A 17,256-nucleotide genomic window follows, 5' to 3' on the forward strand; every position below is an offset into this window, starting at 1 on the left:
AATGCAATGTCCACAAATCCAATATACATAAGGATATGAATTATTTGTACATTTTCTATCAATTTGGTACAAATTTATTTTGTTGAAACAAATAAAAAATAAATAACAGATAGTCGAATGTAGCTTTTTGTGTAGCAAACTCTCACCTTATTAGTTGGCAAAGCTATACAAAAAAAACGATGGAAGTTCTTTAAATTCTGTACAATTATAATAATAAATAAAATTGCTATTAAATAGGTTCCAGGAAACAATGAAAACCAAATTGATGAAAAATGATTAAATTTTTTAGCAATTTTTTTTTTAATTAATCCTAAAATGATGGCCAAAAAATATACTGGATCAATGAATTTGCTTTTTCTTAACCATACCATATTTCAAGAACAAGATCATACTCGGGAACCCGCGTGTATTATTATTATAAGAAAACAAAAATTGAAATAAGTATATTGCATTTAATGAATAAATATTTACTAAAATGAAATTTTGACGGTTTCACAGACCTCGCGCGGGTATAGGAAGGTTAATATAAATTGAGAGAATTTTCAAAAGTTAATTTTGAATAACAGAATTTTTTTCACACAGATTACTTTGTAGATTTATCAACTTCATAAAAAATTCACCAATTCAATTTTTCATTTTAAGATGCTGCTTTTTCAAGGAATGTAACTGGCTTAAAGTTCAAGTGACCTCAACTCCAAAGCGTATCGCCCAGGTACGAAAGTAGGCTCATCACGGGCATACATTTTCTAAGTGTCTGGATTTAAACAAATTCCCTTAGAATATTAAAATTTACAGTATATTCATGCTGTGAGTTTTATATAGTGTCGGTAAACATCGACCAAAATAAGGAGTCTTAATAAGGGTACGACAGATCTAACTGATGAGCCCACTGTCGAAATGCTTTGGAGTTGAGGTCATATTCAATCGCTCAACTTAAAATTAAAATAGTTTTAATAATTTTTTATTATTTTTATTTTTTCTTCGTTATTGTAACTGGCTTAGAATTATCTTTTCACATTATGCTGAGTTTTGAATCAAATAAGGCCAAAATCAAGACCATATTGAATTTCAAAGTAAACTTTTAATACTTCTAACAATGGTACAGTTATAAAATTGAAACCTGTTGATTCTCGATTCCTGTTACAAATGAAAAATTTTATACAATTCCATATCGGTATTTGGTCTCCTCTTTAATTTTTTCAAAGTTTCGTTATGAAAAAAAAAAACTTATACATCTTCTATTTGCTTTTTTCTTGTAAACGGTAACACTTATAAACCTTCAAAATTGCTGCATTAAAAGAGAAAGATTAATTAATTATTTCTCTTTTATAAATACGTTTCAGAATAAACCAAACCAACACCTAATAATTTCTGTTGCTGGTAGTAGTAAGTTAAATTGGTGTTGGTTAGAGATATTGATCGATTTAAATTCAAAGAGAACGATCGAGTGTGGGTTAAAGCATAGTTCACTTGTCACTTTCTGATATGGCCAGCGAAAACAAGAAAGAGAAGACAAAAGGAATTGCTGAAAAAATGTATCGCTTTTTTGTCAATATGTAATAAATTGTTATCTTGTCCATCCTCACATTCCAATGAATGTTTTGTTGCTATGTTTATGTAAATCCTTTCAAAAAGTGATTCATTTTGTGTCTTAAAGAATCCTAGGTATGGTAGGTACCTAGGTAAGGTACTAACTGATTTTGTTAATCATCTTCATTGCCTATGCTACCTACCTTCTACCTAGCTTACCAACCTAATCCATTTACGCACAGGAATTTCAATGTAAGCACCTAAGAGCTTTATCTTTTGGTATGGGAATGGGTATTGGGTATGCAATGCATATAATGTATTTCTAGTGCTTGGTATAAGAAGATAAATTATAGGTAGATCTAGATATAATGTAGGTAAATAAAAGCATTCCTACTAAATAGATATATAGGTACCTTTGAGCTGTACCTATGTATATACTTACTTATAATTAACATTTTAAATTTTAGTAAATTTATTTTGTTTAACATGGCTATAGGTAGGATTTTCTAAAAATTAACTAAAATTGTAAAACAAAAAATATTAAAAATCAACGGTAACACTAACAGCGATGTGCTATCCCTTTTTGTAGGTACAGTAGCGAGCAAAATAAGGTTTAAAGTGTTTTAAACCAGAACTTAGTTATTTTACATCTTAATACTACCAAATTTGGCATTAAATATTGAAACTGTTTTATTTTCATTAAACAGAGTCGATTTGTGGAATATCTTACTCCAAGACAATTATTTAGTCAAAAGTTTACCTAAATTTATGCGTTTTTAGCCGAGCAAAAAAATGCAATTAGAAACTAATAATGTGTAATGCTTTATTCATATGTTTTGTTTATATTTTTAGTTTTTTGGTTCATATTTTGTTAATTTAAACTTATACTTTGTTGGGAACCCTTTATTAGAAACAACGGCGCGTAATCTTTTTGATATTGAGTCTATTAAAGACTCTGATAAATTCGAATTCCATAACATCGACATTGACATTTCTAAAAAGCTTTTTACTAATCAGCTGGTGTTTTTGGGGTCGTTATCATGTGGAAATAATATGGAAACACAAAGGTGTTTTTTTATAAAGCGGATTTCCTATGTGTTTTTTTTGTTGCCTTTAAATATAAAGGCATTTACTTTATTTAAAACATAATTTTTTTTCAATCAAGTTTCTCTTTTTAATTTTGATCATTTAAGGTGAGAGTTCAAATTGTTTTTAACTAAAGCTAAAAAAAGAAAATGAACAAAGAAGTAATAATAATAGCCCTTGGTGTTGATACCTAAAAACTTAGTGCTACATAATTTTTGGAGTATTTTTTCCAATCAAGTAAGAAAATAAAAAGTTCCGCGAACTTCCACAATTTTGTTTTATGATTTGTTTTCTGCATGGGTTAGTGGTTAAAAAATAGTTAACCCATTTCGGTTATCGGTTAATGGCTTTGAAATCTTAGCATTTTATATGTAAAATTTTGACATTTATTGAACTGGTGTGATTTTTAAGTCAGCTAGAAGTTTGTTTTAATTATTTTGTTTGAGTCCTAACTACGGGTCACTATGGTGTATGTGTAACTTTTTTTATATTGAAAAATCTTATTTTAATACAAATTGTAAAATATGGTAAGTAAATTTTGTATTTATTAATATATATGTATAAATAGCAAAATCCAAGCTTGACCAAAAGTTGAACCACAGCTAAAACTATCACTATGGGCAGATTCATAAAATTTAGGAACTAAATATTTAGTCAGGTCGCGATTTAGAGCTCGTCTTTTGGGTGTTTGGGCGCAGGTAAAACGTCTGTCTTGGATATTTTTGCTATCAAGGAGTCATGGACTCAAGGACAACAGGATGAAACTAATTTCAATTGGTTAACCCAAGCCCTTGCTTTCTGCTTTCACGAAATAGATCGCGATTTAGGACTCGTCTCTTGGGTGTTTGGTTGCGGATAAAACGTGTGTCATGGGATTTTTGCAATCAAGGAGTCAAGGGAAACAGGATCCAATTGCTTTTAGGTGGTTACCCGAATCCCTCAAAACGCGTAAAAATGCCCGTTTTTGGGCTCGTCTGTCGGGTGTTTGGGCACTGTTAAAATGTCTGTCATTGATGTTTTTATAATCAAGGCGACGAGGCCGTCAGGATACAATTGTTTCCAGGTGGTTACCCCAATCCCTAAAAACGCGTAGAAATACGCGTTTTCAGGCTCGTCTGCCGGGTGTTTGGGCGCAGTTAAAACGTCTGTCATGGGTGTTTTTGTAATCAGGAAGATGAGGGTGTCAGGATCCAACAAATTTTAAGTAGTTCACTAAATAAATCTTCAGACAAATTGAACTTTTGACGCACTTTTTCTCTGCAAAGGCTCTCTCTATAAGTATTTATCCCAATTAACAAACCGCCTTAAATTATTCTGTACCATCTTTACTGAATCTACCGCCGAGTTCGAGTTCAGAGATACACTTTTTCCATTACAATGTTACTCTTGGAGACTTTCGGCCATATTCTTCTATTTGATTCACGTGAATCTAAAATAAGAAGCGTTGAAATGGGCGTTAAAATTAAACAACATTTTTTTTTCTTAAAATTTTCTAAAACAACGTTTTGCTTTCGAAATTAAGAGTTTTTCAAAGCCATGTTCACGAGGTAAAGGAAGGAAATCGATTCATGTGAATCGAATAGCAGAATACGGGTGTTTGTCAACTCCTCGCAAGAGGCAGTGCATCTGAACAATTTTTTTTCACGATCGCATAGTAAAATCTGGAGAAAAAATAGTATTATCCTATAGCATATATAGCACTCATTATTTCGAAAGTCTTGGAAAAAAAATTGTTCTGCAACTGTTGCTTAATCTAGTAAATTATAAATATTCCGAAATAAATATTTATTTTTAAAGTAAGTTCCCCGTTGGATGCACCATGCACTCATAACATTCATTTGAAAACTATAAAAGTTGTAAGTCGAAAAGAAAAAACTTACCAAAATATTGTGCCCTTCTCCTTAAAGGTTCATTCTAATTTGTGGACGGTAGCCATTATAATTATCCTTCTAGGTACCTATATCGGTAACTTTAAATTATACGATGTCACCAATGTGGTAGATTAAAATATGACCAAGGCTGGCACATTATATTGGGCGGAACTCTTTATCTTTTAAATAATTTGTCTTGATAATTTTATTTGAATGTTTTGATAACCAAATAATTTAAGTTTTGAATTTTAATTCAGTTTTCTCATTAACTGACTCAAAAAACAGATACATATGTACATAGATGATCATACTAATCATGTTCGTGCTTCCGACCTTTAAAAACACTAAAAATGCAATTGCTTTGAATATTCGTGTGCAAAGTTTAATCAAAATATATGTGAGTTTTTTATCATATGATTGAAGTTTTATAATCTTTATTTTTGGATGAATGAAACACTAACAAAAAGATTTGTTATCTTACGTTTCGTTGGTTTTTTCGCAGCTTCCTTAATTTTATTTTATTTGATTTTAGTGGTGAAAATGAAATGAAAATTTAGTACCTACATTTTTTATTATTTTTGTTGAATTACACTGGTCAACAAGGTTTTTGCCACAAGAACCAAAATATACTTTTCTAGTAGTTTTCGGGGTGCTGAATCCGAATCTGAAGTCAGAAAAATTTGATTGGCCTTCGTTTTTGAAATTTTACCGTTAGAAAATGTCAAAAAACGTAATTTTGGCTGTTTTCGAGGTTATGTTTTTATGTGGAGTAATTAATTTTGAATAAATTTGTAACGGTGCCTATAAGAGCTAGTTTTATTCTTTCAAAAAATGTTTAAATCTTTCCGATATCTCTTTTATTGCCCGAGATATTTAAAATGTAAGCAGCGGTCTTTGAATCAGAAACAACACTGGCCAACCAAATTAAACTTTGTTTGCCACAAGAATCAAAATATACTTTTCTGAAGGTTTTTGGAATCCGCAATCAGAAAAATTCTATTAGCCTTCGTTCTTAAAATATTACCGTTATAAAATGCAAAAAAGGTTTTTTTTTTTTATAACGGTTATATTTCAAGAACGGAGGCTAATAGAATTTTTCCGATTGCGGATTTGAGTTCAGCAACTCGAAAACTTTGAGAAAAGTATGTATTGGTTCTTGTGGCAAAAATTCTGTGACCAGTGACTTAAACTTCAGATTAAGTTTAGTTTCTCTTTGACTTATTAAATGAAACTTAAGATATCTCGAGCAATAAAAGAGATATCGGGAAAATTTAAACAGTTTTTGAAAGAAGAATATCTGTTCTTATAATAACCGTTACAAATTTGTTTATAATGAATTACCCCACATAAAAACAGAACCTCGAAAACAGCCAAAATGACGTTTTTTGGCATTTTATAACGGTAATATTTCAAAAACACAGGCCAATCAAATTTTTCTGACTTCAGATTCGGATTCAGCACCCCAAAAACTACTAGAAAAGTATATTTGGTTCTTGTGGCAAAAAAAAAAAGTTAAATTTTGTTGACCAGTGTTATTAAGTTTAAAATGAGTGTTACAAAACACTATACACTATTTGCTATAACTTGGAAGTTTTGTATGGGAGGTACACTTTCTAAGCTATAAATAAAAAAAAACAGCTTTCAGAATTCCATAAAAATCATCTGTACCAAATTTGATGAAAATCCGTCTACCCGTTTAGGCTGTAGAAATGTGTACACATAAAATGAAAAATTATCTCTTCAAAATTTCTTTATTTAAGGCTGTTTTCCCCACTTTTGGAAAGATTATTTTCTTGTTTTCGCGTAAGGATGCAAAAATGAAATTTTAAATATACCTACAGACTCATCGCCAAAATGTTTTCCATTCCGAAACTTTTCGAAGGTTGATTTATGAATCTGTATATTTCCATTGTAAAGGGCGCAACCCATAGAAGATATGAAAAAGTCAAAACGGGGTAGGTACGGTGCGGCGATCAATTGGCTATAATATTGATATGTAATCTTTAGCGTGTAAGACATGTTGGAAAACCCCCCAAAAACAACCTGGAACTGTAATTTAATGGTAGAAGCAAGGCTTCAGAATATGCGTACTTGGTCAGAGCTAAAACAGCTTGCTGTGCTGTGCTCCAGAGTCCAGATGCAATTGAAGTGCTACTCAAGTAGCCAGAAACCATATACAATATACATATTTTTATAAACAACCCCACCTAAAATCAGAACTGCCGCATTTGATACTCGAAGTGAGTGTTATTTGGTATAAGGTACTCAGTATCAGTATTATGGAAATGTGCTTCATATAGCATTAATAAATTGACGACCTTGCATCAAAAGGGATGTAGCTCCTTTTTTTCATAAATTTAAGCAGATCCAAACCTTAAAAAATCGCAGTACATTTTCTGTATAGTGGCGTTTTTATTCATAAAAAAAAAAAAACAAAACTGTCCAGGAATTGCATTGTTAAATCTCAGAATATCTTTCAAGGATCAGGGTTGTTTTCTATGGCAGATACTGAAGTACATACTTCCTAAATTTGCACTTCCCTTCCTCCCAATATTTTACAGAGCATTTTTTGTGGTAGCAAGCGTGGTCCTGTTGTATTCAGTATACTGCTTCACAAATACTAGAGAATTAAGGAAAAATTTCTTGAATATTCATTTACAAATAATTGTGACCATTCTTCACGTTTGAAATTCATTATTTGTATTATCGTAATAGATTACTTTCTTCCATGCCTTAACACTTCTTTTTTAATGGTCTAAAAATGGTTTCTCCTTTCGCAGAATGTTAAACTGGTAGTTTAACTCACCAAGGACGTCAAAATTAAATGTTCCTTGATCCGAAAATAACAAGAAATACCACTCAACTTTTCATGTGGTAAGGGATTCGTAATTTTTTTAACCATACCAGTACTGGTGGATCCTTCATTGTTTGTATTATTTCTTAAGGTGTTTTGGCCCAAATTTAGCGATTTTAATCCACCCATGTTTTTCAAAATGGTAATATGATTATTAAATACTTACACTTAGGAAAGTCCAGTTATTTATTGTAATGGCAAATTTGCTCGAAATCCACAAAAACATTAAAGATAACAACCCAACTAACATTTCAGCTTCAGTTAAGGTATTACAAAAGCTACATTTTAGCTTCTTTTAAACTTTAGTAAGGTTGTTGGGCATGGAAAAAGGAGAACGTTATACAAGTTTCACCCTCTATAAGAAGTTTAAACGAAGCTTTACCGAAGCTCTACAGAAGCTTTGAGATTTGACAGATAGCTTCGGAAGAGCTTGTATAGCTCTTTAATACATGTCTTATCGAAATAAAAAAAACTACTACAAAAACAAAAAATAATTCTTTTTTAAATGGTTTTTATTTGATTTTAAATCATGAATTTTATATGAAAAAATATAAATTTAAATTTAAAAACAAGATAATTATTATTTTATTTTTAATTTTATTTTTATTTTTAGTTTAAAACTTAATATTTACAACATTTTTTGTTAAATTTTAAATAAATTGCGACGCGTTTCGGATTTAATCCATCATCGGGCAGAGGTGTAGTTGACGTTTGGTGTATTTTGTTTTTTGCCAATTCTATTGTGGGTGTTGTATTGTGTAATATGTGTTTATCTCCTTCTTCCTTCCTCATATTTTATTGCTGTGTCATATAGTGCGTTTTGTTTAATTGTTAATTTGTCATTAAGTATTTTGTCTTGGTTTGTCTTATTAGCTTTGTAGATTTCGTATTCTTCTAAAGCGTCCATCGTTGTCCCTTTTTTACAAAAGTGTAATGGTCTGAGGTTAGTTTCAAAATTTGTGTAATTGTGGTTATTGTCAATTAGATGTTGTGCGAAGTTTGATTTTGTGTTTGGTTTTGGTTTGTGTTCGATGAACCTGTCGTAGAAAGTTCTACCTGTTTGCCCAATGTAATACATTTGGCAATCGTCACAATTGATTTTGTATACTCCGGAACTATTTTTTATTTCGTTTGTTGGTTTTTGTTGTAATATTTTTTGTATGTTATTTTTTGTTTTAAATGATACGTTTATGTTTAGTTTTTTGAATTCATATTTTATTGCTTGTGGTATTATATTAGTGTAGTCTATTGAAATGTATTTGTTGTTTGGTGTGATATGATCAATCGTTAAGTTTTTGTTTTTGTTTTCTAGTTTCTTTTTATTTTTGGTAATTATTTTGTCTATCATATCTGTTTTGTATCCGTTTGTTAATGCTATGTGTTTTATTGTATTTATTTCATCTTCATAATCTTCTTTACTCATAGGTACATTTAAAAGTCTATTGACAAATGCATTATATGCAGATATTTTTTGTGTGAATGGGTGGTGGGAGTTGTTGTTTATTGTGATATCTGTTGTTGTTGGTTTGCGGTATATTTTATATTTTAATTTGTTGTTGTTTTTGGAGATTGTAAGGTCGAGGAAGTTAATCGCGTTGTTATTTTCAGTTTCTGTTTAGGCCAGTCATTATGTCGGAAAAAACGGCTTAGAAATGCAAAATGACCGAGAAAGCTAAATTTTGGATATGTTGTAGAGGATGCTTAAAAAAGCTTAACTTGAAGTTTTCGACCAAGATTTCCTATGAGCTTTTTCCGCCATTTTGAAAAAAAGGATAAAATTGGTTTTTTGACAATAACTCGGCTATCTGACGAGATGCGAAAATTTTACAAGGAGCTTTTTTGTAGCTTTTAACGAGTTCTACAATTCATGCATACACATTTTTTGTGTATCATGAACCGTTTTCGAGATATCGATTAAAAAATTCAAAAATTTCGGACATGCAATTTGTTTTTTGACATAATCTATTTTTGGGTGATGAATATCGAAAAAATTATTAACATAAAAATTGTAGCCCACATTCAGACCTACTATGTCGTATTTTTATATTTTTTTTTTGGACAAAAATTACGACTTCCAGCCGGCCGCAAAGTCGTTTAGTCCGCTCCCACCGCCAAGCAAGCCGCCCGTTCGGTTGTAAAAAAAACAATCATTCATGTTTTTTTTTTAATGTTTATATCATTATATCAGTAACACATACATACAAATGTATGTATTTATTTAATAAATAATGAGTAGAAGATGGTAATGGTTTTTTTGTTACCTCAATTTTATTAACCCAAATTTTGTAAATACAGTATACCGGCTTTTTGTGCATTTTGTAATTTGCTTCAATTTCAATATTATTTAGTTCATCAAAATTGCAATTAGATCAGTGCCAATAATTTTTGAAAATAAAAAAATTATTAGCAGCATTTTGGATAAATGGTATATGAAAGCGGAAAAATAAATTGCCCACAAACTAATTGGTGGAAAGGGGGCGGGTGAATGCCTTGTTCGATTTCACTAGTCAAAAAGTTTTTTTTTATAGAAATCAAAGTATACATAACAAAAATAGTGTTTTGAACGTTCAAAATTCAATATCTCAACAACTTTGCACGTTAGAGCTATTCTAATGCTAGATTGAATTTAAGAAGGTCAAAGGCCATTAGAAATGTATAATTTGGTTTCTATCTTAAATCGATCTTAAAAATCGTTTTTTTTTTCAATTTTTCTCAATATTTTCTAAATCAAAAGTATAGTTTTTCCATACAATCTTAAATAAAAGGTTTTAATATAAGTAACTACATTCCAAGCTTTTCAAAAATCAAAAACTTTTTCGATTGACAAATAGGCTATTTTATCAAATTAAATTCGTCAAAAATCAAAAAATTAACTTTTTGCTCAAAAAACATTTAAAATACATAGAAAACATAACAAAGTAATTTTTAACCAAGATTTGTTACAATCAAACCATTTTTGTAAAAGATAAAAATAAAAAATAAAAAAATCGTATTTTTTGCATTTTTTCAATATTTTTGAGATTATATAAATAAAATGGTTTTAGTAAAAGTTATGACACTTTTATTACCCACAACGTTTGCATTTAACTTTTGTTGATAGGAGGTCTACTTTTGACAGAAATCGTAAAAAACCAAGATTTTCGACACCAACACTTTTTCGCCCACCCACCCTTTTCCACCAATTAGTTTGTGGGCAATTATTTTTCCGCTTTCATATACCATTTATCCTAAATTTTCCAACCACCCATATGCTGCTAATAATTTTTTTATTTTCAAAAATTATTGGCACTGATCTAATTGCAATTTTGATGAACTAAATAATATTGAGATTGAAGCAAATTACAAAATGCACAAAAAGCCGGTATACTGTATTTACAAAATTTGGGTTAATAAAATTGAGGTAACAAAAAAACCATTACCATCTTCTACTCATTATTTATTAAATAAATACATACATTTGTATGTATGTGTTACTGATATAATGATATAAACATTAAAAAAAAAACATGAATGATTGTTTTTTTTACAACCGAACGGGCGGCTTGCTTGGCGGTGGGAGCGGACTAAACGACTTTGCGGCCGGCTGGAAGTCGTAATTTTTGTCCAAAAAAAAATATAAAAATACGACATAGTAGGTCTGAATGTGGGCTACAATTTTTATGTTAATAATTTTTTCGATATTCATCACCCAAAAATAGATTATGTCAAAAAACAAATTGCATGTCCGAAATTTTTGAATTTTTTAATCGATATCTCGAAAACGGTTCATGATACACAAAAAATGTGTATGCATGAATTGTAGAACTCGTTAAAAGCTACAAAAAAGCTCCTTGTAAAATTTTCGCATCTCGTCAGATAGCCGAGTTATTGTCAAAAAACCAATTTTATCCTTTTTTTCAAAATGGCGGAAAAAGCTCATAGGAAATCTTGGTCGAAAACTTCAAGTTAAGCTTTTTTAAGCATCCTCTACAACATATCCAAAATTTAGCTTTCTCGGTCATTTTGCATTTCCAAATGTATATAATGACTGGCCTAGTTGTGAATTTGATTTTATTGTTGATATTGTTGAGGTATTTGCTAAGCATGTCGATTTGTCTATTCGTTCCATCAAATATAATAAATGTGTCATCTACATATCGTGCATAGAATATGATTTTTTGTTGTTGTTTGTTGAGTTGTGATAGTATGTATTTGTTTTCATAGAAATTTAAATATATTTCAGCTAAGAGTCCACTTAATGGGGATCCCATTGCTAGTCCTTCCTCTTGAGTATAAAAAATATTGTTAAAAGTGAAATAATTTTGTTTAATTGTTATTTCAAGTAATGTTATTAGTTCTTCTATTTCTTGGTGGTTTAGTTTTGCGGTGTTTGTTAAGTTATCTTTTAATATGTTTATTGTTTCATCTATTGGTATGTTTGTGTACATGTTGGTTATATCTAGTGATATTAATTTGTATTGTGGTGTTATGTTTATTGTTTTTGTTTTTTCGATGAACTCAGTGTAATTTTTGTTGCTTTTGTTGTTTTGTAAATTTATGTTATTTTTGATGATTTTTTGTAGTTCTTTTGCGACTTTGTATGATGGTGCTGTTTTGTAATTGATTAAAGGTCGTATCGGTGTTCCAGTTTTATGTATTTTAGGTAAACCTGTGAAGTTTGGTGCTTGAGCGTTCGGTTGTTTGAGTTTAAGTTTATTTATGTTGGAAAAGATGTGACTGCATTTGTTTATGGTTTTGTTTATATTTTTAACGTATGATTTTGTTGGGTCATTTTGTAATGTTTTTATATTGTTGTTATTGAAAAAAGTTAAGGTTTTATCAATATATTCTTGTTTATTCATTATGACAGTAGTATTTCCTTTGTCTGCTTTAGTAACTATTGCATTATTGTCTTTTAGTTTTAATTTTATGTTTTTTAGGTTGGATTGATCTTCTTTATATTTGTTCTTGAGTTTATTTTGCGTGTTGTTATTTGTTTTTATGATTTGTTTTAGTTTTTTGTTGATGGTGATTCTTGTTTCGTTTTGTATGTCTTGTGTAGGTATTGTTTTGATTGCTGCTTCTGCGTTTATAATTTCTTGGTTGATGTTGTTTTTGTTGATTTTAGGTATGTTGTATTTTAAACCTTTATTTAGTGTTTCTATTTCTGATTTTGTAAGTTGGATATTTGTATTATTTATAAGTCTGGGGTAAAATGTGTGTTTGGTTTTTGGGATTATTGTGTTTTCTTTATTGCATAATTTTCGTATTTTGATTTGTTGTTTTATAGATATCTCTTTGGCGATTGTTTTAATTTCTTGGTTTATTTTGTGTGTGTAAAGTTCGGCAGCAATAAAATTTAATTCTTTGTATAATTGAAGGTGGATTTTGTAGAGTGTGTAATTTAAGTTAGTTTTTTTGCTGTATAAGTATTTTATTTCTTCTTTTATACGTATTGTTTGTGCTATTTTTTGTGTTTTAATGGCGGCTATTGATGTGGTTTTTATTTTTATTTGTGCGTATTTTGGAACTATATGTTTTTTGAGGCATTGTTTATTAAATTTTAAGTTTAAATTGGCTTTCATCAACTTGGTTTTCGTGTTCATATATTTATAGACGATTTTTGCTTTTTCAGCTTCTAATATAATTTGTGGTGTTGTCTCCATGTTGTATAGTGTATATGAAAAAATATAAATTTAAATTTAAAAACAAGATAATTATTATTTTATTTTTAATTTTATTTTTATTTTTAGTTTAAAACTTAATATTTACAACATTTTTTGTTAAATTTTAAATAAATTGCGACGCGTTTCGGATTTAATCCATCATCGGGCAGAGGTGTAGTTGACGTTTGGTGTATTTTGTTTTTTGCCAATTCTATTGTGGGTGTTGTATTGTGTAATATGTGTTTATCTCCTTCTTCCTTCCTCATATTTTATTGCTGTGTCATATAGTGCGTTTTGTTTAATTGTTAATTTGTCATTAAGTATTTTGTCTTGGTTTGTCTTATTAGCTTTGTAGATTTCGTATTCTTCTACAAAAAAAAATAGAAATAGAAGAACTAATAACATTACTTGAAATAACAATTAAACAAAATTATTTCACTTTTAACAATATTTTTTATACTCAAGAGGAAGGACTAGCAATGGGATCCCCATTAAGTGGACTCTTAGCTGAAATATATTTAAATTTCTATGAAAACAAATACATACTATCACAACTCAACAAACAACAACAAAAAATCATATTCTATGCACGATATGTAGATGACACATTTATTATATTTGATGGAACGAATAGACAAATCGACATGCTTAGCAAATACCTCAACAATATCAACAATAAAATCAAATTCACAACAGAAACTGAAAATAACAACGCGATTAACTTCCTCGACCTTACAATCTCCAAAAACAACAACAAATTAAAATATAAAATATACCGCAAACCAACAACAACAGATATCACAATAAACAACAACTCCCACCACCCATTCACACAAAAAATATCTGCATATAATGCATTTGTCAATAGACTTTTAAATGTACCTATGAGTAAAGAAGATTATGAAGATGAAATAAATACAATAAAACACATAGCATTAACAAACGGATACAAAACAGATATGATAGACAAAATAATTACCAAAAATAAAAAGAAACTAGAAAACAAAAACAAAAACTTAACGATTGATCATATCACACCAAACAACAAATACATTTCAATAGACTACACTAATATAATACCACAAGCAATAAAATATGAATTCAAAAAACTAAACATAAACGTATCATTTAAAACAAAAAATAACATACAAAAAATATTACAACAAAAACCAACAAACGAAATAAAAAATAGTTCCGGAGTATACAAAATCAATTGTGACGATTGCCAAATGTATTACATTGGGCAAACAGGTAGAACTTTCTACGACAGGTTCATCGAACACAAACCAAAACCAAACACAAAATCAAACTTCGCACAACATCTAATTGACAATAACCACAATTACACAAATTTTGAAACTAACCTCAGACCATTACACTTTTGTAAAAAAGGGACAACGATGGACGCTTTAGAAGAATACGAAATCTACAAAGCTAATAAGACAAACCAAGACAAAATACTTAATGACAAATTAACAATTAAACAAAACGCACTATATGACACAGCAATAAAATATGAGGAAGGAAGAAGGAGATAAACACATATTACACAATACAACACCCACAATAGAATTGGCAAAAAACAAAATACACCAAACGTCAACTACACCTCTGCCCGATGATGGATTAAATCCGAAACGCGTCGCAATTTATTTAAAATTTAACAAAAAATGTTGTAAATATTAAGTTTTAAACTAAAAATAAAAATAAAATTAAAAATAAAATAATAATTATCTTGTTTTTAAATTTAAATTTATATTTTTTCATATACACTATACAACATGGAGACAACACCACAAATTATATGAATTTTATCTTTTAATCTGAAATTATAATATTATTATTCCATTAGTTTTTAGTATATCTATTAATAATAATTTTAAAAGTATATAATTTTTTTACCACACCCAGGAATCGAACTTCGTATCTGCTTGGTGGCAGTCCACCACTCTACGCACTCGGCCATCCTCGTATATTAATTAATGAAATCAAAAACTTAATCAGTTCAAATAGCAGAAATGTAAAAAAAAATGTCTGAGCTAAATTATTCAATGTCAAAACCAAAAAGTGTCCCAGCTAGATTATTCAATATCAAAACCAAAAACCAAATACTAAACTTGGTAATTTCTGTAAATCTTCTATAAATTCATTAAGCAGGCTTTTCCGAAAACAAGCTTTTTTCGTTTAAGTTTCTTTAACAATATTTAAACAACTTATTAGAAGTTGTTAAACAAGTTCAAACTTCTATAAGAAATTAAATTCTGAAGCAAGCTCAATACAAGCTGTATAAAAAGTAGATCCTGCGAGATCTCAATTTATAGAGGCTGTTGTGCTAGTTGGGAAGGGTGTACCTATTCTGATGAAGAAAAAAATAAGCTAATTTTTCCTCAAAAAATTCTTTACAAGAAAAACAATGGGAAAGTTATGGTCCATTTTGAAATAATTTTAGCCCTTGCTTTTCCTAACATCTTAAACTATCAAAAAACAATAAAACTTTGTAAGGTCACGCACCACTATTGGGGACAAACGATTAATGAACATTTGAAAAGTTGTGTACCTAGTACCTACCTACCAATTCTGATGAAAAGGAGTGTATCTTCATTTTTACTATTTTTAATAAAAAAAGACTAAAGACAGATTTATTAACAACAAAATTACGTATCTAAATTATATTCAATTTTATAGTTGGTCAAAGTATCGCAAGATTTAAACAAAATGTCAGATCCCATTTTAACAATAATAGCTGTGTTTTTTTGGCACTGCTTTCTGTATCCGCTATCCGCATCCGCAGTTGGAACTTGGAAGTTCCAACTGCGTGTTGAAAACAACACGCAGCTGCTGCCTGCTGATAGGAATAGAAGCTTAATCGATTTGCAGATAGAATTTGGACAAAGAATATACATAACATAACTAGTTTCTTTTTTCTTTTATCTTGGTGCGTGTATATAAAGCTTTGTAGTCCAGTAATTTTAGGTTTTATCTGCGGAAAAATTCCTACTGGGCTGAATTTTGGTATACAGCTTAATGACGGCATTGTTATGAAGATGTGAAAAATCGACATTGATATCGTGTCCGCGTTAAGAGTTATAGGGGTCAAAAGGTCACAAAAACTGGTTTTTCACGATTTTCAGCAAAACGGTAAGTCTTATCAAAAAATTTTCAATGCAAGAATTGTAGACCAGATTATTATATATAAAAAGTGTCATGACACTTTTTTTCCTAAGACCCACCGTTTCTTAGGTATAACGATTCAAAAAGTTGAAGTTTAGTTGTAATCGTCATAATCCTATTCCTGAAAAAAAAACTCCTAACTGAAAAGTTCCTGAAATGTCATTATTTTTTTAGCTTGAATTTCGTTCCTCAACTGTTAAGAATATGGGGAAACCCGATTGGGGCCCTTCTCCCGAAACCATTTCCCTGGAAATTTTGTTTAGAATATGTCTGAAAATATACAGGGTGTGCAATAGAGAATGGACAACCCTAAAACGGCTTATAGCTACACTTATGATTGTTCTAAAAAAAGATAGAAAAAAGTTCTATCGCAACCAGTTCATAAAATATGGACTTTTTTTCGTTCAGTGTATTTTAAATTTTATCATCTTATGTTTTCGTTCACTACAACCACGAATGAATGAATTTTATTTATTTCTTTTTTTTATAATTTTCTACAATAATTGGATGAGTACATAAACACTTTAAAAATTTCATAGCTATTGCACATTTTCGTAAAAAAATGTTGAAATCTGTTTTTTGATGCAAAATGTAAAAAAAAGTATTTTATGAAAAATTTTAAACACCTGTGGTATAAAATAAATCTATAGAAACCTAGGTGGCCATCTTTCTTAAAAATATTCTCCTTATACCAGAATATTTTTAAGAAAAAACGAAAAAAAGTCCATATTTTATGAACTGGTTGCGATAGAACTTTTTTCTATCTGTTTTTAGAACAATCATAAGTGTAGCTATAAGCCGTTTTAGGGTTGTCCATTCTCTATTACACACCCTTGTGACCTTTTGACCCCTATAACTCTTAACGCGGACACGATATCAATGTCGATTTTTCACATCTTCTTAACAAAGCCGTCATTAAGCTGTATACCAAAATTCAGCCCAGTAGGAATTTTTCCGCAGATTGGGCTTAAAAATGACTAAAATGACTGAGCTATTGTTCAATGTTGATATTTGGAAAATCCTACTGTGGATGCGGATAGCTTTGCCTAAAAAAAAACCACAGCTAATTTGTAAAGCTGTCTACCCTGGTTGTTGGATG

Source organism: Episyrphus balteatus, chromosome 4, assembly GCF_945859705.1.
Source record: "Episyrphus balteatus chromosome 4, idEpiBalt1.1, whole genome shotgun sequence".
Lineage (NCBI taxonomy): Eukaryota > Metazoa > Arthropoda > Insecta > Diptera > Syrphidae > Episyrphus > Episyrphus balteatus.